Consider the following 22,199-nt stretch of genomic DNA (forward strand, 5'->3'; position numbering starts at 1 on the left):
AAACTCGGGTGACACACACGCTACCTATTTTCCTTGGTTCTCTTGGTACCAAAGTGAGGCTTAATTCCTTGCTTCCTCATGGTGCCGTGTTCGATTCTTGTGGCAAGCATAGGTGAACTTTTTCTTTGAATTTCTTCCCTTGGTGAGCCCGATACTGCCCTTGAAGAGGGCAGGGCAATGTTTTTGATCTTCTTGATTCCAAGGCACAGATTTGTGCTCTGCCCTTGTCGTGGGCAGGGCAGAGTTGCCTTTCAAGCCTTGTTCCCTTATGTTGCCCTCCTAGAGGGCAGTGTGCCCTTGTGGAGGGCAATGCTTGCTTCCTCCATTTATGCGCCACGCCTTTTTCTCCTTGGGCCACGCTTTCTTAAGCCACGCTTTCCTTTTTTCTTCTTTTCTTCACCTACAATAAACCAAAACAACCACTCAAAGTATCACTAAATTCATAAGGCTTATAAATCAATTAAAAATCAATTAAATTCAGCTTAAACCTTATGAGTTAACATTAATTTCATGGTGGTTGTTTGATTTAAAGAAGTTATGCATTTTCACTCCAAATCACTTACTTAGGATGCAAGAAAGTGCATAAATGCTAATAAAACAAGTGAAATTAGCTTGAAAAATGGGTATATGATGACCAGTCATCAACCGTCAGTTGTCCATACTCGAAACAATCCCCGGCAACGGCGCCAAAAACTTGGTGCACGAAATTGTGATCACTACTTTTCACAACTCAAATAATCCCTAGTAATGGCCCCAAAGACTTGGTGCTCAATACCATGGCATAAACACAACTTCGCACAACTAACCAGCAAGTGCACTGGGTCGTCCAAGTAATAAACCTTACGCGAGTAAGGGTCGATCCCACGGAGATTGTTGGTATGAAGCAAGCTATGGTCACCTTGTAAATCTCAGTCAGGCAGACTCAAATGGGTATGGGTGATATATGAATAAAACATAAAGATAAAGATAGAGATACTTATGTAATTCATTGGTGAGAACTTCAGATAAGCGAATGGAGATGCTTTGTCCCTTCCGTCTCTCTGCTTTCCTACTGTCTTCATCCAATCCTTCTTACTCCTTTCCATGGCAAGCTGTATGTTGGGCATCACTGTTGTCAATGGCTACAGTCCCGTCCTCTCAGTGGAAATGTTCAACGCACCCTGTCACGGCACGGCTATCCAGCTGTCGGTTCTCGATCATGTCGGAATAGAATCCAGTGATTCTTTTGCGTCTGTCACTAACGCCCCACAATCGCGAGTTTGAAGCTCGTCACAGTCATTCAATCATTGAATCCTACTCAGAATACCACAGACAAGGTTTAGACCTTCCGGATTCTCTTGAATGCCGCCATCAATTCTAGCTTATACCACGAAGATTCCGGTTAAAGAACCCAAGAGATATCCACCCAATCTAAGGTAGAACGGAGGTGATTGACGGTCACACGTTCATAGGCGAGAATGATGATGAGTGTCACGGATCATCACATTCATCAAGTTGAAGAACAAGTGATATCTTGGAATAAGAACAAGCTGAATTGAATAGAAGAACAATAGTAATTGCATTAATACTCGAGGTACAGCAGAGCTCCACACCTTAATCTATGGTGTGTAGAAATTCCACCGTTGAAAATACATAAGAACAAGGTCTAGGCATGGCCGTGAGGCCAGCCTCCCAATGATCTAAGATAGCATAAGACTAAAGATAGCTACCCAGCTTCAAAATACAATAGTAAAAGGTCCTACTTATAGGGAACTAGTAGCTTAAGAATTACAAAGGTGAGTAAATGACATAAAAATCCACTTCCGGGCCCACTTGGTGTGTGCTTGGGCTGAGCATTGAAGCATTTTCGTGTAGAGACTCTTCTTGGAGTTAAACGCCAGCTTTTGTGCCAGTTTGGGCGTTTAACTCCCACTTTGGTGCCAGTTCCGGCGTTTAACGCTGGGAATTCTGAAGGTGACTTTGAACGCCGGTTTGGGCCATCAAATCTTGGGCAAAGTATGGACTATCATATATTGCTAGAAAGCCCAGAATGTCTACTTTCCAACGCTGTTGAGAGCGCGCCAATTGGGCTTCTGTAGCTCCAGAAAATCCACTTCGAGTGTAGGGAGGTCAGAATCCAACAGCATCTGCAGTCCTTTTCAGCCTCTGAATCAGATTTTTGCTCAGGTCCCTCAATTTCAGCCAGAAAATACCTGAAATCAAGAAAAACACACAAACTCATAGTAAAGTCTAGAAAAGTGAATTTTAACTAAAAACTAATGAAAATATACTAAAAACTAACTTAATCCTACTAAAAACATACTAAAAACAATGCCAAAAAGCGTACAAATTGTCCACTCATCAGGTGTCAAGGATTTTTCATCCCTGCACCTTTCTGGTGTTTAAACACCCTTTGTGTGGCATTTCTGGCGTTAAACTCCAGGCTGATGCCCCTTTCTGGCGTTAAATGCCAGTCTGGCTGCCAGTTTAGGCGTTTAACGCCCAGAATGCTGCCAGACTGGGCGTTAAACGCCCATTCTGCTACCCTTACTGGCGTTTAACACCAGCCAGACACCAAACATCCTTTTCTGGTGTTAACCACCAGCCTGGCTACCATTTCTGGCGTTTAACGCCCAGAATGCTGCTAGACTGGGCGTTAAATGCCCATTTTGCTATTCTTACTGGCGTTTAAACGCCGGTAAGCTCGTCCTCCAGGGTGTGCTATTTTTTATGCTGTTTTTGATTCCTGCTTTAATTCTACATCTATTTTTTTGACTCTACATGATTATCAACTGATGCACGAAATTTTAATCCCAATATCAAAATTAAGATTTCTTATGATCTCGTACCGCTAACCAGCAAGTGCACTGGGTCGTCCAAGTAATACCTTATGTGAGTAAGGGTCGATCCAACGGAGATTATTGGTTTGAAGCAAGCTATGTTTATTTTATTATTCTTAGTCAGGATATCAATTAAAATTATCAGTTTGAATTATTAGAAAAATAAAAGAGCGTGAAATAATTACTTGTTGTGCAGTAATGGAGAATATGTTGGGATTTTGGAGATGTTTTGTCCTCTGAATTCCTGCAATGTAATATTCAACTCAATAGCATAATGCAAGGTTCCTTCCATGGCAAGCTCTATGTAGGGTGTCACCGTTGTCAATGGCTACTTCCCATCCTCTCAGTGAAAATGGTCCAAATGCTCTGTCACAGCACGGCTAATCATCTATCGGCTCTCAATCAGGTTGGAATAGAATCCAATGATTCTTTTGCGTCTGTCACTAATGCCCAGCCTTCAGGAGTTTGAAGCTCATCACAGTCATTCAATCCCGGAATCCTACTCGGAATACCACAGACAAGGTTAGACTTTCCGAATTCTCATGAATGCCGCCATCAATCCGGCTTATACCACGAAGATTCTGATTAAGGAATCTAAGAGATATTCATTCAATCTGATGTAGAACGGAGGTGGTTGTCAGACACATGTTCATGGGTTGAGGAAGGTGATGAGTGTCACAGATCATCACCTTCTCCATAATTAAGCGCGAATAAACATCTTAGATAGGAATATGCATATTTGAATGGAAAAATATAAGTGATTGCATTAATTCATCGAGACGCTGCAGAGCTCCTCACCCCCAACAATGGAGTTTAGAGACTCATGCCATCATAGAGTATAGATTTCAGATCTAAAAATGTCATGAGGTACAAAATAAGTCTCTAAAAGTTGTTTAAATACTAAACTAGTGACCTAGGTTTACAGAGAATGAGTAAACTAAGATAATTGGTACAGAAATCTACTTCTGGGGCCCACTTGGTGTGTGCTGGGGCTGAGAGTTAAGCTTCTCACGTGCTTGGGCTGTTTTTGGAGTTGAACGCCAGGTTGTAACGTGTTTTGGGCGCTGGACTCCAACTTGTAACCTGTTTCTGGCGCTGGACACCAGACTGCAACATGGAACTGGCGTTGAACGCCAGTTTACGTCATCTATCTTCACGCAAAGTATAGACTATTATATATTGCTGAAAAGCCCTGGATATCTACTTTCTAACCCAATTGAGAGCGCGTCAATTAGACTCCTGTAGCTCCAAAAAATCTATTCCGAATGCAGGGAGGTCAGGATCCAACAGCATCACTAGTCCTTTTTCAACCTAACTCAGATTTTTGCTCAGCTCCCTCAATTTCAGCCAGAAAATATCTGAAATCACAGAAAAACACACAAACTCATAGTAAAGTCCAGAAAATGATTTTTTCCTAAAAACTAATAATATTTTACTAAAAACTAATTAAAACATACTAAAATCTACATGAAGTTATCCCCAAAAAGCGTATAAAATATCCGCTCATCACAACACCAAACTTAAACTGTTGCTTGTCCTAAAGCAACTAGATAAATAAAACAGGATGAAAAGAAATTAAGAAGCAATGATATCTCAGAGTTTCAAGTGAAGCTCAGATTTTAGTTAGATGAGCGGGGCTGATAGCTTTTTGCTTCTGAATAGTTTTGGCATCTCACTTTATCCTTTGAAATTCAGAATGATTGGCATCTATAGGAACTCAGAATTCAGATAGTATTATTGATTCTCCTAGTGTAGTATGTTGATTCTTGAACACAGTTACTTTATGAGTCTTGGCCGTGACCCTAAGCACTTTGTTTTCCAGTATTACCACCGGATACATAAATGCCACAGACACATAACTGGGTGAACCTTTTCAGATTGTGACTTAGCTTTGCTAAAGTCCCCAATTAGAGGTGTCCAGAGTTCTTAAGCACACTCTTTTTTGTTTTGGATCATGACTTTAACCACTCAGTCTCAAGCTTTTCACTTGGACCTGCATGCCACAAGCACATGGTTAGGGACAGCTTGGTTTAGCCGCTTAGGCCTGGATTTACTTCCTTGGGCCCTCCTATCCACTGATGCTCAAAGCCTTGGATCCTTTTTACCCTTGCCTTTTGGTTTTAAGGGCTATTGGCTTTTTTTTTCTTTTTTTTTTCACTGCTTTTTCTTGCTTCAAGAATCAAATTCATGATTTTTCAGATCAGTAATAATATTTTTCGTGTTCCTCATTCTTTCAAGAGCCAATATTCATAAAATTCAAGATAAAAAATATGCACTGTTCAAGCATTCATTCAGAGAACAAAAAGTATTGCCACCACATATAATTAATTATAATTTTTCTTATTAAGAACTCAAAAAATATAAATTACTTCTTTATTCTAAAAATCTACTATTTTATTCATGTTTGATGATGATGAGAAAAATAAATTATAACTTAATTGGAAATAAAACCAAAATCGATATGCTAATTACTACTACTCCTATATAACTTCTAAGATAAATTTCTATAATAATAGTATCACAGAGTTAAAGATAAAATTAGAACTCAACAACCTGTATTTTGGGAAGTGGATGTTCCTCTAGTCTGTGGGGTGCTTGGTCCTTCAAGAATTAATTTCTGACGCTTTAGCTCCCTCAAGTCACGCCCTTGCTCCTCTTGTTCCCTAAGAAATTTGCAAAGCATGCTACTTTGATTATTATGTTCTTCCTTTATTTGGTTCATAGCTTCTTGCAACTTGGAAACAGATGCCTCAAGATGCTCCCAATATTCGAATTGAGGGAGTTCTGGGAGGAATTCTTGTGCTCGCCTCTTGATTGGGTCATCCTGCAACTATTGTCTTTCCATTGATATTTTAGTGATTGGCCGCTCAACTGAGATATACTCAGTTATTCACATCCTTACTCCAGCATCTCTGCAGAGCATAGAGATTAAGCTTGGATAGGCCAATTTGGCATCTTTGGAGTTCTTGTTTGCTATTTTGTAGAGTTCACACAAGATTAGTTGATGAACTTCTACTTCTCTTCCCAACATGATGCAGTGAATCATCACTGCTCTTTTAACAGTGACTTCAGAACGGTTGCTGGTGGGCAATATAGAACGCCCAATGAAGTCCAGCCAGCCTCTGGCAACTGGTTTGAGATCTTCTCTCTTGAGTTGATTTGGGATGCCAGTGGTGCTGGTGGTCCACCTGGCTTCAGGGATGCATATATCCTCTAAAATCTTGTCCAGGCCTTTGTTTACCCTCATCATTCTCCTATTAAAGGAGTCTGGGTCATCTTTCAGTTGAGGAAGCTTAAAGATCTCCTTGATTTTGTCAGGGTGGATATGAACAATCTTTTCTCTGACCAAGGTTCGATAGTCATAGAGGGCAGTTCCAGTTATTCTTTGCCTGTCTGTCTGCCACAGATTAGCGTAGAACTCCTGAACCATATTCCTTCCCACTTTTGTTTCAGGATTAGCTAGGATTTCCCAATTCCTATTTCGAATTTGCTCTTGGATCTCTGGATATTCATCTTCTTTCAGATCGAACTTGAGTTATGGGATCACTGATCTTAGACCCATTATTTTGTAGTAATGGTCTGAATGTTCTTTGGTTAAGAACTTCCCTTGATTCCAAAGTGGTTTTGGAATACTCTCTTTCTTGCCTCTTGGAGTGGGTGGTTTTCCTTTAGGAGCCATGATCTTAGTGATTATGTTTTTGTGATCACGGATAAACACACCAAACTTAGAGATTTGCTTGTCCTCAAGCAAAAGAAAAGAAAGGAGAGGGATAGGAGGAGAGCAAGTGTGGAATGGTGGATGATGGGAGGGGCGCCGAATGTGGATATAAAGGGGGGGGGGAGGGTGGGTTTCGAAAATAAGAAAAAAAAAGATAAGATAGAAGATATGATTTATAAAAGATAAATATGATAAGAAAAAGATATAATTTTAAAAATAAAAAGATGTTAATTATATTTGGAAAAGATAAATTTGAATTTTTATTTTAAAAGAAGATTTTAAAAGATAATTGAGTTTTGAAAAACTTAAAAAAAGAGTTGGATTGGATTGGAAAAAGATTTGTCTTTATGGATTAAGATACATTTGATATTTTTGAAAAAGGAATTTTAGAAATTAGGGTTTTTAGAAATTAGGATTAAAATTTTTGGAATTAAAAGATGATATTTTGAAACATGTTTATGCAAGAAATCATGAATTGAAACATAAAAATTAGAAAATATGTGAAGAAAAATGAATTTTACCTCCTCCCCATCATTCTGGCGTTAAACGCCCAAACGCTGCATGTTTTGGGCCTTTAACGCCCAATTGCTGCTTCTCCTGGGCGTTCAACGCCCAACTGTTGCTTCTTTCTGGCGTTGAACGCCAGGAAATCCTTTGAAAACGCCCAGGATGCTGTAATTCTGGCGTTAAACGCCCAGAAGGAGCTTCTTTCTGGCGTTCAACACCCAGATGGCTATCCTTACTGGCGTTGAACGCCCAGTGGATGCTTCTTTAGGGTTCCAAAATATTTCTTACTGACTTTTTCACGCCAGTGAGCTTCCAAATTCCCTTGTAACTCTGTGAATTCAAGCAATTGCCACTTTACCTTGAAGATACTTTACATATGCCTGTAAAAATCAATTAATTAACAAATAAACTTTGTAAATGGCTGGATTGTCTCCCAGCAAGCGCTTCTTTATTGTCTTTAGCTAGACTATTACTAAGCTTTAATCAAGTCTCAGTTTTGAGCATTCTTGCTCAAAATTGCTCTCAAGATAATGTTTAACTCTTTGTCCATTAACAATGAACTTTTTGTTAGAATCATTATCCTGAAGCTCTACGTATCCATATGGTGACACACTTGTAATCACATATGGACCTCTCCACCGGGATTTCAATTTTTTGGGGAATAATCTGAGCCTAGAATTAAATAGCAGAATTTTCTGCCCTGGCTCAAAGACTCTGGATGACAATTTCTTATCATGCCATCTTTTTGCTTTCTCTTTGTAAATTTTTGCATTCTCGAAAGCATCGAGTCTAAATTCCTCTAGCTCATTTAACTGGAGCAATCGTTTTTCTCCAGCTAACTTGGCATCAAGGTTCAGGAATCTGGTTGCCCAGTAGGCCTTATGTTCCAATTCCACTGGCAAGTGACATGCCTTTCCATACACAAGCTGGTATGGAGAGGTCCCTATAGGGGTCTTGAATGTTGTTCTGTATGCCCACAGAGCATCATCCAACTTTCTTGCCCAATCCCTTCTACGGTTAATTACAGTCCATTCCAAGATTCTTTTGAGTTCTCTATTTGAGACTTCAGCTTGCCCATTTGTCTGTGGGTGATATGGAGTGGCCACCCTGTGGCTAACTCCATAACGAACCAAAGCAGAGTAAAGCTGTTTATTGCAGAAATGAGTGCCCCCATCACTGATTAGTACTCTAGGGGTGCCAAATCTGCTGAAGATGTGTTTCTGGAGGAATTTTAACACTGTCTTAGTGTCATTAGTGGGTGTAGCAATAGCTTCCACCCATTTGGATACATAATCCACTGCCACTAGAATATAATTGTTTGAGTATGATGGTGGGAAGGGCCTATGAAGTCAATACCCCATACATCAAATAACTCAATCTCCAAGATCCCTTGTTGAGGCATGGCATAACTGTGAGGCAGATTACCAGATCTTTGGCAACTGTCACAATTAAGTACAAACATTCGGGAATCTTTATAGAGAGTTGGCCAGCAGAAGCCACATTGGAGGACTCTTGTGGCTTTTCGCTCACTTCCAAAATGTCCTCCATATTGTGATCCATGGCAATGCCATAGGATCTTCTGTGCTTCTTCTTTAGGCATACATCTACGGATTACTCCGTTTGCACATCTCTTGAAGAGATATGGTTCATCCCAAAGATAGTACTTTGCATCTGTGATCAATTTCTTTGATTGCTGCCTACTGTACTCTTTGGGTATAAACCTCACTGCCTTGTAGTTTGCAATGTCTGCAAACCATGGCACTTCCTGGATGGCAAAGAGTTGCGCATCCGGAAAGATTTCAGAGATCTCAGTAAGAGGGAGGGACGCCCCTTCTACTGGTTCTATTCGGGACAGGTGATCTGTTACTTGGTTCTCTATCCTTTTTCTGTCTCTTATTTCTATATCAAACTCTTGCAGAAGTAACACCCATATGATAAGTCTTGGTTTTGAATCCTGCTTTGTGAGTAGATATTTAAGAGCAGCGTGATCAGTGTACACAATCACTTTGGATCCAACTAAATAGGATCTAAACTTGTCAATGGCGTAAACCACTGCAAGCAACTCTTTTTCTGTGGTTGTGTAATTCTTCTGTGCGTCATTTAAAACACGACTGGCATAGTAAATGACGTGCAGAAGCTTGTCATGTCTTTGTCCCAACACTGCACCAATGGCATGGTCACTGGCATCACACATTAATTCAAATGGTAATATCCAGTCTGGTGCAGAGATGACTGGTGCTGTGACCAGCTTAGCTTTCAGAGTCTCAAATGCTTGCAGACACTCCTTATCAAAGATAAATGGCGTGTCAGCAGCTAGCAGATTATTTAGAGGTTTGGCGATTTTTAAAAAATCCTTTATAAACCTCCTATAGAATCCTGCATGCCCCAGAAAGCTTCTGATTGCCTTAACATTGGCTGGTGGTGGTAATTTTTCAATTACCTCTACCTTAGCTTGATCCACCTCTATTCTCCTGTTTGAGATTTTGTGCCCAAGGACAATTCCTTCAGTCACCTAAAGTGACATTTTTCCAAGTTTAAAACCAGGTTAGTCTCTTGGCATCTTTTTAGAACAAGTGCTAGATGGTCAAGACATGAGCTGAATGAGTCTCCAAATACTGAAAAGTTATCCATGAAGACTTCCATAAATTTTTCCACCATATCAGAGAAAATTGAGAGCATGCACCTTTGAAAGGTTGCAGGTGCATTGCACAGACCAAATGGCATCCTTCTATATGCAAATACTCTAGATGGACATGTGAATGCTGTTTTCTCTTGATCCTGGGGATCTACTGCAATTTGATTATAGCCTGAATATCCATCCAGGAAGCAGTAGTATTCATGACCTGCTAGTCTTTCCAGCATCTGGTCTATGAATGGTAAAGGAAAATGATCCTTTCTGGTGGCTGTATTGAGCCTTCTGTAATCAATACACATACCACATCTTGTAACTGTTCTTGTAGGAACCAGTTCATTTTTTTCATTATGAACCACTGTCATGCCACCCTTCTTAGGAACGACTTGGACAGAGCTTACCCAGGGGCTATCAGAAATAGGATAAATGATCCCAGCCTCTAGTAATTTAGTGACCTCCTTCTGCACCACCTCCTTCATGGCTGGGTTCAGCTGCCTTTGTGGTTGAACCACTGGCTTAGCGTCACCCTCCAATAAAATCTTGTGCATGCATCTGGCTGGGCTAATGCCCTTAAGATCACTGATGGACCACCCAAGAGCTGTCTTGTGTGTCCTTAGCACTTGAATTAGTGCTTTCTCTTCCTGTGGCTCTAAGGTAGAGCTTATGATTACAGGAAAGGTATCACCTTCTCCCAGAAATGCATATTTCAGGGATGGTGGTAATGGTTTGAGCTCAGGTTTAGGAGGTTTCTCCTCTTCCTGAAGGATTTTCAGAGGTTCTATTATTTTCTCTGCTTCCTCCAGATCAGGCTAAACATCCTTAAAGATTTCCTCTAGCTCTGATTTGAGACTCTCAGCCATATTGACTTCTTTTACCAGAGAGTCAATAATATCAACACTCATGCAGTCATTTTGGGTGTCTGGATGCTGCATGGCTTTGACAACATTCAACTTGAACTCATCTTCATTGACTCTCAGGGTTACTTCCCCTTTTTGGACATCAATAAGGGTTCGGCCAGTTGCTAGGAAAGGTCTTCCTAGAATGAGAGTTGCACTCTTGTGCTCCTCCATTTCCAGCACCACAAAGTCAGTAGGAAAGGCAAACGGCCCAACCTTGACAATCATGTCTTCAATCATGCCTGATGGGTATTTAATGGAGCCATCAGCAAGTTAAAGACATATCCGGGTTGGTTTGACTTCTTCAGTCAAACCAAGCTTTGTGATAATAGATGCAGGTATTAGGTTGATACTTGCCCCAAGATCACATAGAGCTTGCTTGGTGCAAGTACCTTCTAATATGTATGGTATCATAAAGCTTCCAGGATCCTTAAGCTTCTCAGGTAAGCTTTTCAAGATAACTGCACTGCATTCTTCAGTGAGGTAAACTTTTTCAGTTTCTCTCCAATCCTTCTTATGACTTAAGATCTCTTTCATGAACTTAGCATAAGAGGGTATTTGCTCAAGTGCCTCTGCAAACGGAATCTTTATTTCAAGAGTCCTGAGATAGTCTGCAAAGCGAGCAAATTGCTTATCCTGTTCCGCTTGGCGGAGTTTCTGAGGATAAGGCATTTTGGCTTTGTATTCCTTAACCTTAGTTGCTGCATATTTATTGCCTACAGATGTGGGTTGAGAAGCCTTTTTAGATGGGTTGTTATCAGCACTTGTATGTGTCTGATCTTCCACTGGCATTTGAATGCCAGGGTTGGAAGTTGGAGTGGCATTAGACGCCAGCTCCTTACCTGTTTCTGGCGTTTGAACGCCAGAACTGTGCTTCCTTTGGGTGTTTAACACCGATTCATTGCTTGTTTCTGGCGTTGAACGCCAGAACTGAGCATGGTCTGGGCGTTCACCGCCAGCTTTCCACCCATTTTCTGGCGTTTGAGCGCTAGAGTTATTCCTCTCTGGGCTCTGACTGTCCTCAGATGGATTTTGGGTGGTTTGCTCATTTCTTGGCTTCCTGCTACCTTGAAGTGAGGTATTTAATATTTTCCCACTTCTTAATTGAACTGCTTGGCATTCTTCTGTTATTTGTTTTGATAACTGCTGTTCTGTTTACTTCAACTGTACTTCCATATTTTTATTATCCATTCTTATTTCTTGTAGTATCTCCTTGAATTCGGCTAACTGTTTTGTTAGAAAATCTAATTGCTGATTGAATTCAGCAGCTTGATCTGCAGGACTGAGTTCAGCAGTTACTGTTTTAGCCTCTTCCTTCTTGGGAAGTTCACTGCTTAGGTACAGGTGCTGATTCCTGGAAACTGTATCAATGAGCTCTTGAGCTTCTTCAATTGTTTTTCTCATGTGTATAAATCCACCAGCTGAGTGGTCTAGAGAAATCTGAGCTCTCTCTGTAAGCCCATAATAGAAGATGTCTAATTGCACCCACTCTGAAAACATTTCAGAGGGGCATTTTCTTAGCATCTCTCTGTATCTCTCCCAGGCATCATAAAGGGATTCATTATCTCCTTGTTTGAAGCCTTGGATGCTTAGCCTTAGCTGTGTCATCCGTTTTGGAGGAAAATAGTGATTCGGGAATTTTTCTGACAGCTATTTCCATGTCTTTATGCTGTCCTTAGATTGGTTATTTAACCACCTCTTAGCTTGGTCCTTTACAGCAAATGGGAACAGTAATAATCTGTAGACATCCTGATCTACTTCCTTATCATGTACTGTGTCAGCAATTTGTAAAAATTTTGCCAGAAACTCTGTAGGTTCTTCTTGTGAAAGACCGGAATACTGGCAACTTTGCTGCACCATGATAATGAGCTGAGGATTCAACTCAAAGCTACTGAGTCCGATGGAGGGTATACATATACTACTCCCATATGAAGCAGTAGTGGGGTTAGCATATGACCCCAGAGTCCTTCTGGACTGTTCATTTCCACTTAGTTCCATGATGGAGCAAGGGAGATGATATGGATGTTGATATTGTTTATTTTATCAAATATAAAAATTTATTTTCGAAATAGTAAAATAAGATAAAATAAAAACGAAATAAAAATAAAAATAAAAATGTGAAAATGTTTTGTGAACATTTTTGAAAAAATTGAGGAGAGAGAGAAAGTGGTTAGGATATTTTTGAAAAAGATAATAAAATATAATTTTTTTTTTAAATCCTAGGAGGGTAAGATTTGAAAAATTTTGAAATTGAAATCTGAATTTTTAAAAAAAAAAATTCGAAAAAGTAGCTTAAAAATAGTTAGAAAAGATATTTTTTTTGAATTTTGAATTTTATGATGAAAGAGAAAAACACATAAAAGACACAAGACTTAAAATTTTTAGATCTAATGCTCCTTGTTTTCAAAAATTTTGGAGGCAAAATACCAAGGAACACCAAACTTAAAAATTTTAAGATCAAAACATAAAGGAGACTCAAGAACACTTTGAAGATTCACAAGAACACCAAGAACAAAAGAAAGAACACCAAACTTAAAATTTTTAGCAAATCAAAATAATTTTCGAAAATTATATCAAAATTAACAAGAAAACACCAAACTTAAAGTTTGGCACAAGATTAAATCAAGAAAAATTATTTTTGAAAAAGATTTTAAAAAGAAGATACCCAATTACCAAAAACATAGACCAACGCTCTAGCCAATTGGGCAGTAAATATAACACTTGTTTTGAATAAGTATATTCCTTTTGGAATACTAATGCTTTGGAAAAACACAAGTGAAACAAGAAAAGATACAGAACAAGGAAAATTAAAAATCAACAAGAAAAATCAACAAGAACAACTTGAAGATCAAAGAGCACAAATTCGAAAATTTAAAGGGAAAATATAAAATATGTAATTGACACCAAACTTAGAACAAAACACTAGACTCATGAAAAATTAAAAATTTGATAAAGAAAAATAATATTTTTGAAAAATTTTGGAAAAGGGAATAAAGGACTCAGAATTTAATGACTCTATAGCAACAAAAATAAATTATTCCTAATCTAAGCAATAAAATAAACCTTTAGTTGTTCAAACTCGAACAATCCCCGGCAACAGCACCAAAAACTTGATGCACGAAATTTTAATCCCAATATCAAAATCAAGATTTCTTATGATCTCGTACCACTAACCAGCAAGTGCACTAGGTCGTCCAAGTAATACCTTACGTGAGTAAGGGTCGATCCCACGGAGATTATTGGTTTGAAGCAAGCTATGTTTATTTTATTATTCTTAGTCAGGATATCAATTAAAATTATCAGTTTGAATTATTAGAAAAATAAAAGAGCGTGAAATAATTACTTGTTGTGAAGTAATGGAGAATATGTTGGGGTTTTGGAGATGCTTTGTCCTCTGAATTCCTGCAATGTAATATTCAACTCAATAGCATAATGCAAGGTTCCTTCCATGGCAAGCTCTATGTAGGGTGTTACCGTTGTCAATGGCTACTTCCCATCCTCTCAGTGAAAATGTCCAAATGCTCTATTACAGCACGGCTAATCATCTGTCGGTTCTCAATCAGGTTGGAATAGAATCCAATGATTCTTTTGCGTCTGTCACTAACGCCCAGCCTTCAGGAGTTTGAAGCTCATCACAGTCATTCAATCCCGGAATCCTACTCAGAATACTACAGACAAGGTTAGACTTTCCGGATTCTCATGAATGTCGCCATCAATCCGGCTTATACCACGAAGATTCTGATTAAGGAATCTAAGAGATGTTCATTCAATCTGATGTAGAATGGAGGTGGTTGTTAGACACATGTTCATGGGTTGAGGAAGGTGATGAGTGTCACAGATCATCACCTTCTCCATAATTAAGCGCGAATAAACATCTTAGATAGGAACACGCATATTTGAATGGAAAAATATAAGTGATTGCATTAATTCATCGAATGAGGTAGAGAGAATAAAAAGAAAAGAAAAGAACCTGAAACAGGGATAAAAACATTCTTGATGTGTCAGAAGAAAGGAACCTAAAACAGGGATAAAAACATTCTTGATATGAAAAAGAAAAGAACAAAAGGGAGTAGTGGAATCCTCTATGTCACAGTATAGAGATTCCTTGATGTGTCAGAAGAAAAGAAGAATAGAGGAATGTGGTAGAGAGAAAATAAAAAGAATTCAAACACAGAGGGAGAGAGAGGGTTCAAATTATAAGTAGAAGAGAAGTGTTAGCAAATAAATAGAAAGAGATGAGAGAGAGAGAGTTTTTTGAAAATTAAAAACTAAAATAATTAGTTAATAAAAAAGATTTTTTGAAAAAGTGGTTAGTAATTTTCAAAAATTGGAAGTTAAAAAGTGGTTAGGTGGTTTTGAAAAAGATAAGAAATAACAATTAGTTGAAAAAGATTTGAAAATAATTTTGAAAAGATAAGAAGTTAGAGAAAAGATTTTGAAATCAAAATTTAAAAAGATATGATTGAAAAGATATGATTGAAAAAGATTTGATTTTTAAAATTGATGACTTGACTAACAAGAAACTAAAAGATATGATTCTAAAATTCAAAGATTGAACCTTTCTTAACAAGAAAGTAACAAACTTGAAATTTTTTAATCAAAACATTAATTGTTAGCAAGAATTTTTGAAAATATGGAAGGATAAGATTTTAAAATAATGGATTAAAACATGAAAAATTGAAAAAAATTTGAATTGGAAACAAAATCACCTCCCTAGTGTCATCTTGGCGTTAAACGCCTAGGATGTTATCCATTCTGGTGTTTAACGCCCAGAATGCTACTTCTTTGGGCATTTAACGCCCAACCAGGTACCATGCCTGCGTTTAACGCCAGAATTCCTTCCTTACTGGGCGTTTTTCTAAACGCCCAGCTTTTTCTCTGTGATTCCTCTGCTGTATGTTCTGAATCTTTATTTCTCTGTATTATTTACTTGAAAAGAGATATTTTTTATTTTTGAATTTTTAATAAAGAGAGAGAAAAACAACAAAATGAAATAAAACATAAAAAATGCAAGATCAAATCAAGTAATGCATGCAAGGACACTTTGAATGTCAAGATGAACACCAAGAATACTTTGAAGATCACGATGAACATCAAGGACATATTTTTGAAAATTTTTAAGAAAAGAAAGATATGCAAGACACCAAACTTAGAAATTTTTAATGTTTAGACACTATGGATTTGAAAATGCATATGAAAAACAAGAAAAGACACAAAACAAGAGAATTTAAAGATCAGAACAAGGAAAATCATCAAGAACAACTTAAAGATCAATGAAGAACACAATGCATGAATTTTTTTTCGAAAACTTGAGAAAATTTGAAAACATGCAATTGACACCAAACTTAGAATTTGACACTAGACTCAAACAAGAAACACAATTTTTTTTTAGTTTTTATGATTTTATTAATTTTTTGTTTATTTTTTTCTTTTCTTTTTTGAAAATAAAAATAAAAATAAAAGAAAGCTTAAACATAAAATAAAATTACCTAATTTAAGCAACAAGATGAACCGTCAGTTGTCCAAACTCGAACAATCCCCAGCAACGGTGCCAAAAACTTGGTGTACGAAATTGTGATCACACTTTTCACAACTCTGCACAACTAACCAGCAAGTGCACTGGGTCGTCCAAGTAATAGCTTACGTGAGTAAGAGTCGATCCCACGGAGATTGTCGGCTTGAAGCAAGCTATGGTCATCTCGTAAATCTCAGTCAGGCGGATTCAAATGGTTATCAGGTGTTGATAATTAAAAGATAAATAACACATAAAATAAGATAAAGATACTTATGTAATTCATTGGTGGGAATTTCAGATAAGCGTTTGGAGATGCTTTGTTGCCTCTGAACCTCTGCTTTCCTATTGTCTTCATCCAATCATGTGTTCTCCCTTCCATGGCAAGCTGTATGATCCTCTCAGTGAAAATGGTCTGGCTACGGTTTCTGTACAGCTAATTAACTATCGAATTTCTCGTCTCGGATGAAAAATACCAGGCACAGCTACCGCAGGGCTAATAATCTGTCGGTTCTCACTTGTGTCGGAATAAGATCCATTGATCCTTTTGCACACTGTCACTACGCCCAACATTCACGAGTTTGAATCTCCTCACAGTCATTCCTTCCCAGATCCTATTCGGAATACCACAGACAAGGTTTAGACTTTCCGGATCTCAGGAATGTTGTCTATTGATTCTAACCTATACTACAAAGATCCTAATCATGGGGTCAGATGCTCTGTTGTCAAGAGAGACGATGTGAATCCGTGGATCAGAGACCCAAGAGAGTATACTCCGATTGGCATCCAATGACTACGTTGAACATCATGTAGACCACTTTGTGGTTGTCAGGCATGCGGATCTTGGCTAAGCGAGTACTGAAGATAGTGGGTGATTGTCACGGGTCACCCCTTCAGTCTGACTTAACTGAATTAAGTACAAGAGTATATATTGGAGAAGAAATAGGCATGAATTGAAGGAAAAATAATAGTACTTGTATTAATTCATGAGGAACAGCAGAGCTCCTCACCTTAATCTATGAGGTGTAGAAACTCCACCGTTGAAAATACATAAGAGAAAAAGGTCTAAGCACGGCCGAATGGCCAGCCTCCCAAATGGCATAAGAATTCGAAAATAGGGAAATAAGGCCCTAATACAATAGTAAAGAGTGCTATTTATACTAAACTAGTTACTAGGGTTTACAGAAAATAAGTAACTAAGTGCAGATAGTGCAGAAAACCACTTTCGGGGCCCACATGGTGTTTGCTTGGGCTGAGCTTTGAAGCTTTCATATGCATAGGCCATTCTTGGAGTTAAACGCCAGCTTGGGTGCCAGTTTGGGCGTTTAACTCTAGCTTTAGTGCCAGTTCTGGCGTTTTACGTCAGAGAAGGGTCTTTGGTGGGCATTTAGACGCCAGTTTGGGCCATCAAATCTCGAGTAAAGTAGAGACTATTATACATTGCTGGAAAGCCCAAGATGTCTACTTTCCAATAAAATTGAGATCATGCCAATTGAAGTTCTGTAACTTCAGAAAATTTACTTTGAGTGCAGGGAGGTCAGAATCCAACAGCATCTGTAGTCCTTTCTTAGCCTCTGAATCAGATTTTTGCTCAGGTCCCTCAATTTCAGCCAGAAAATACCTGAAATCATAGAAAAATACACAAACTCATAGTAAAGTTGGTGCGCGAAATTGTGAACAATACTTTTCACAACTCTCATAATCCCTGGTCATGAACTCCAAAAACTTGGTGGTTCAATTCCATGGCATTACACAACTTCGCACAACTAACCAGCAAGTGCACTGGGTCGTCCAAGTAATACCTTACGTGAGTAAGGGTCGATCCCACGGAGATTGTTAGCATTGAAGCAAGCTATGGTCATCTTGTAAATCTTAGTCAGGCAAACTCAAATATATATGATGATGAACGAAAATAGTATAAAAGATAAAGATAGTGATACTTATGTATATCATTGGTGTAAGAGCTTCAGACAAGTGTATGAAGATGCCTTCCCTTCCGTCTCTCTGCTTTCCTACTGCCTTCATCCAATCCTTCTTACTCCTTTCCATGGCAAGCTCGTGTAGGGTTTCACTGTTGTCAGCAGCTACCTCCCATCCGCGCAGTGAAAGCTAATGCACGCACTCTGTCACAGTACTGCCAATCACCGGTTTGGTTCCCTCCCCTACCGGAATAGAATCCCTCTTTTGCTTCTGTCACTAACGCCCAGTAGGTTACAGGTTTGAAGCACGTCACAGTCATTCAATTATTGAATCCTACTCAGAATACCACAGACAAGGTTAGACCTTCCGGATTCTCTTGAATGCTGCCATCAAGTCCTGCCTATACCACGAAGACTCTGATCTCACGGAATGGTTGGCTCATTTGTCAGGCGAGCACTCGGTTGTCAGGCGATCAACCATGCATCGTGCAATCGGGAATCCAAGAGATATTCACTAAGCCTCAGATGCTTGTAGAACAAGAATGGTTGTCAGTCACCTTGTTCATGAGTGAGAATGGTGATGGGCGTCAATCATCACCTTCATCATGTTGAAGAACACGTGATATCTTGGATAAAGAACAAGCGGAATTGAATGGAAGAACAATAGTAATTGTATTAATACTCGAGGTACAGCAGAGCTCCACACCTTAATCTATGGTGTGTAGAAACTCCACCGTTGAAAATACATAAGAACAAGGTCTAGGCATGGCCGAATGGCCAGCCTCCCAAAGGTCTAAGATAGCATAAAACGAAGATAGCTACCAAAGTCTCCCTAAATACAATAGTGAAAGGTCCTACTTATAGAAAACTAGTACATAGATGAGTAAATGACATAAAAATCCACTTCCGGGCCCACTTGGTGTGTGCTTGGGCTGAGCAATGAAGCTTTTTCGTGTAGAGACTCTCCTTGGAGTTAAACGCCAGCTTTAGTGCCAGTTTGGGCGTTTAACTCCCAATTAGGTGCCAGTTCCGGCGTTTAACGCTGGAATTTCTTGAGGTGACTTTGAACGCCGGTTTGGGCCATCAAATCTTGGGCAAAGTATGGACTATTATATATTGCTGGAAAGCCCAGGATGTCTACTTTCCAACGCCGTTGAGAGCGCGCCAATTGGGCTTCTGTAGCTCCAGAAAATCCACTTCGAGTGCAGGGAGGTCAGAATCCAACAGCATCTGCAGTCCTTTTGAGTCTCTGGATCAGATTTTTGCTCAGATCCCTCAATTTCAGCCAGAAAATACCTGAAATCACAGAAAAACACAAAAACTCATAGTAAAGTCCAGAAAAGTGAATTTTAACTAAAAACTAATAAAAATATACTAAAAACTAACTAGATCATACTAAAAATATACTAAAAACAATGCCAAAAAGCATACAAATTATCCGCTCATCACAACACCAAACTTAAATTGTTGCTTGTCCCCAAGCAACTGAAGATCAAATAAGATAAAAAGAAGAGAATATGCAATGAACTCCAAAAACATCTATGAAGATCAGTATTAATTAGATGAGCGGGGCTTTCAGCTCTTTGTCTCTGAATAGTTTTGGCATCTCACTCTATCCCTTGTAATTCAGAATGATTGACTTCTTTAGGAACTCAGAATCCAGATAGTGTTAATGATTCTCCTAGTAAAGTATGATGATTCTTGAACATAGCTATTTCTTGAGTCTTGGCCGTGACCCAAAGCACTCTGTCTTCCAGTATTACCACCGGATACATACATGCCACAGACACATAATTGGGTGAACCTTTTCAGATTGTGACTCAGCTTTGCTAAAGTCTCCAATTAGAGGTGTCCAGGGTTCTTAAGCACACTCTTATTTGCCTTGGATCACAACTTTATTTCTTTTTTTTTTTATTCTTTCTCTTTTTTTTTTCGGTCTTTTTTTTTTCTCTCTGCTTTTTCTTGCTTCAAGAATCATTTTTAATGATTTTTCAGATCCTCAGTAACATGTCTCCTTTTTCATCATTCTTTCAAGAGCCAACATTCATGAACCACAAGTTCAAAAGACATATGCACTGTTCAAGCATACATTCAGAGAACAAAAGTGTTGCCACCACATCAAAATAATTAAACTATTATAAAATTCAGAATTCATGCAATTCTTTCCTTTATCAATTAAGCACGTTTTTATTCAAGAAAGGTGATGGATTCATAGGACATTCATAACTTTAAGGCATAGACACTAAGACACTAATGATCACAAGACACAAACATGGATAAACATAAAGCATAAAAATCGAAAAACAGAAGAATAAAAAACAAGGAAATCAAGGAACGGGTCCACCTTAGTAATGGCGGCTCTTTCTTGCTCTTGATGATCCTATGGAGTGCTTGAGCTCCTCAATGTCTCTTCCTTGTCTTTGTTGCTCCTCCCTCATGATTCTTTGGTCTTCTCTAATTTCATGGAGGAGAATGGAGTGTTCTTGATGCTCCACCCTTAGTTGTCCCATGTTGGAACTCAACTCTCCTAGGGAGGTGTTTAATTGCTCCCAATAATTTTGTGGAGGAAAGTGCATCCCTTGAGGAATCTCAGGGATCTCATGGTGAGAGGGGTCTCTTGTGTACTCCATCCTTTTCTTGGTGATGGGCTTGTCCTCATCAATGGGGGTATCTCCCTCTATGTCAACTCCAACTGAATAACAGAGGTGACAGATGAGATGAGGAAAGGCTAACCTTGCCAAAGTGGAGGTCTTGTCCGCCACTTTGTAGAGTTCTTGGGCTATAACCTCATGAACTTCTATTTCTTCTCCAATCATGATGCTATGGATCATGATGGCCCGGTCTATGGTAACTTCGGACCGGTTGCTAGTGGGAATGATTGAGCATTGTATGAACTCTAACCATCCTCTAGCCACGGGCTTGAGGTCATGCCTTCTCAATTGAACCGGCTTTCCTCTTGAATCTTGCTTCCATTGTGCGCCCTCTTCACATATGGTTGTGAGGACTTGGTCCAACCTTTGATCAAAGTTGACCCTTCTAGTGTAAGGATGCTCATCTCCTTGCATCATAGGCAAGTTGAACGCCACCCTCACACTCTCCGGACTAAAATCCAAGTATTTCCCCCGAACCATAGTGAGATAATTCTTTGGATTCGGGTTCACACTTTGGTCATGGTTCTTGGTGATCCATGCATTGGCATAGAACTCTTGAACCATCAAGATTCCGACTTGTTGAATGGGGTTGGTAAGCACTTCCCAACCTCTTCTTCGGATCTCATGGCGGATCTCCGGATATTCACCCTTTTTGAGTGAAAAGGGGACTTCGGGGATCACCTTCTTCAAGGCCACAACTTCATAGAAGTGGACTTGATGCACCCTTGAGAGGAATCTATCCATCTCCCATGACTCGGAGGTGGAAGCCTTTGCCTTCCCTTTCCTCTTTTTAGAGGTTTCTCCGGCCTTGGATGCCATAAATGGTTATGAAAAAGCAACGCTTTTACCACACCAAACTTAAAATGTTTGCTCGTCCTCGAGCAAAAGAAGAAAGAAGAGAGTAGAAGAAGAAGAAATGAGGAAGAGGGGGAAGGTGGTGTGTTCGGCCAAGAAGGGAAAGAAGGGGTGTTTAGGTTGTGTGAAAATGAAGGGTTGAAGAAGGGTATATATAGGAGAGAGGGGGGGTAATGGTTCGGCCATAATGGGTGGGTTTGGGAGGGAAAGTGGTTTGAATTTGAAGGGTGAGGTTGGTGGGGATTTATGAAGGATGGATGTGAGTGGTGAAGAGAAAGATGGGATTTGATAGGTGAAGGGTTTTTGGGGAAGAGGTATTGAGGTGATTGGTGAATGGGGGAAGAAGAGAGAGAGTGATGGTGGGGTCCTGTGGGGTCCACAGATCCTGTGGTGTCAAGGAAAAGTCATCCCTGCACCAAATGTTGCTCAAAATCACGTTTTGAGCTATTTCTGGCGTTAAACGCCGGGTTGGTGCCCATTCCTGGCATTTAACGCCAGGTTGTTGCCCTTTACTGGCGTTTAATGCCAGTCTGGTGCCCCTTTCTGGCGTTAAACGCCCAGAATGGTGCCAGACTGGGCGTTAAACGCCCAACAGCTAGCATTACTGGCGTTTGAACGCCAGCTTCTTCTCCTCCAGGGTGTGCTATTTTTCTTCCTGTTTTTCATTCTGTTTTTGCTTTTTTCATTGTT

Source organism: Arachis stenosperma, chromosome 1 (assembly GCF_014773155.1).
Source record: "Arachis stenosperma cultivar V10309 chromosome 1, arast.V10309.gnm1.PFL2, whole genome shotgun sequence".
In the NCBI taxonomy this organism is placed as follows: Eukaryota; Viridiplantae; Streptophyta; class Magnoliopsida; order Fabales; family Fabaceae; genus Arachis; species Arachis stenosperma.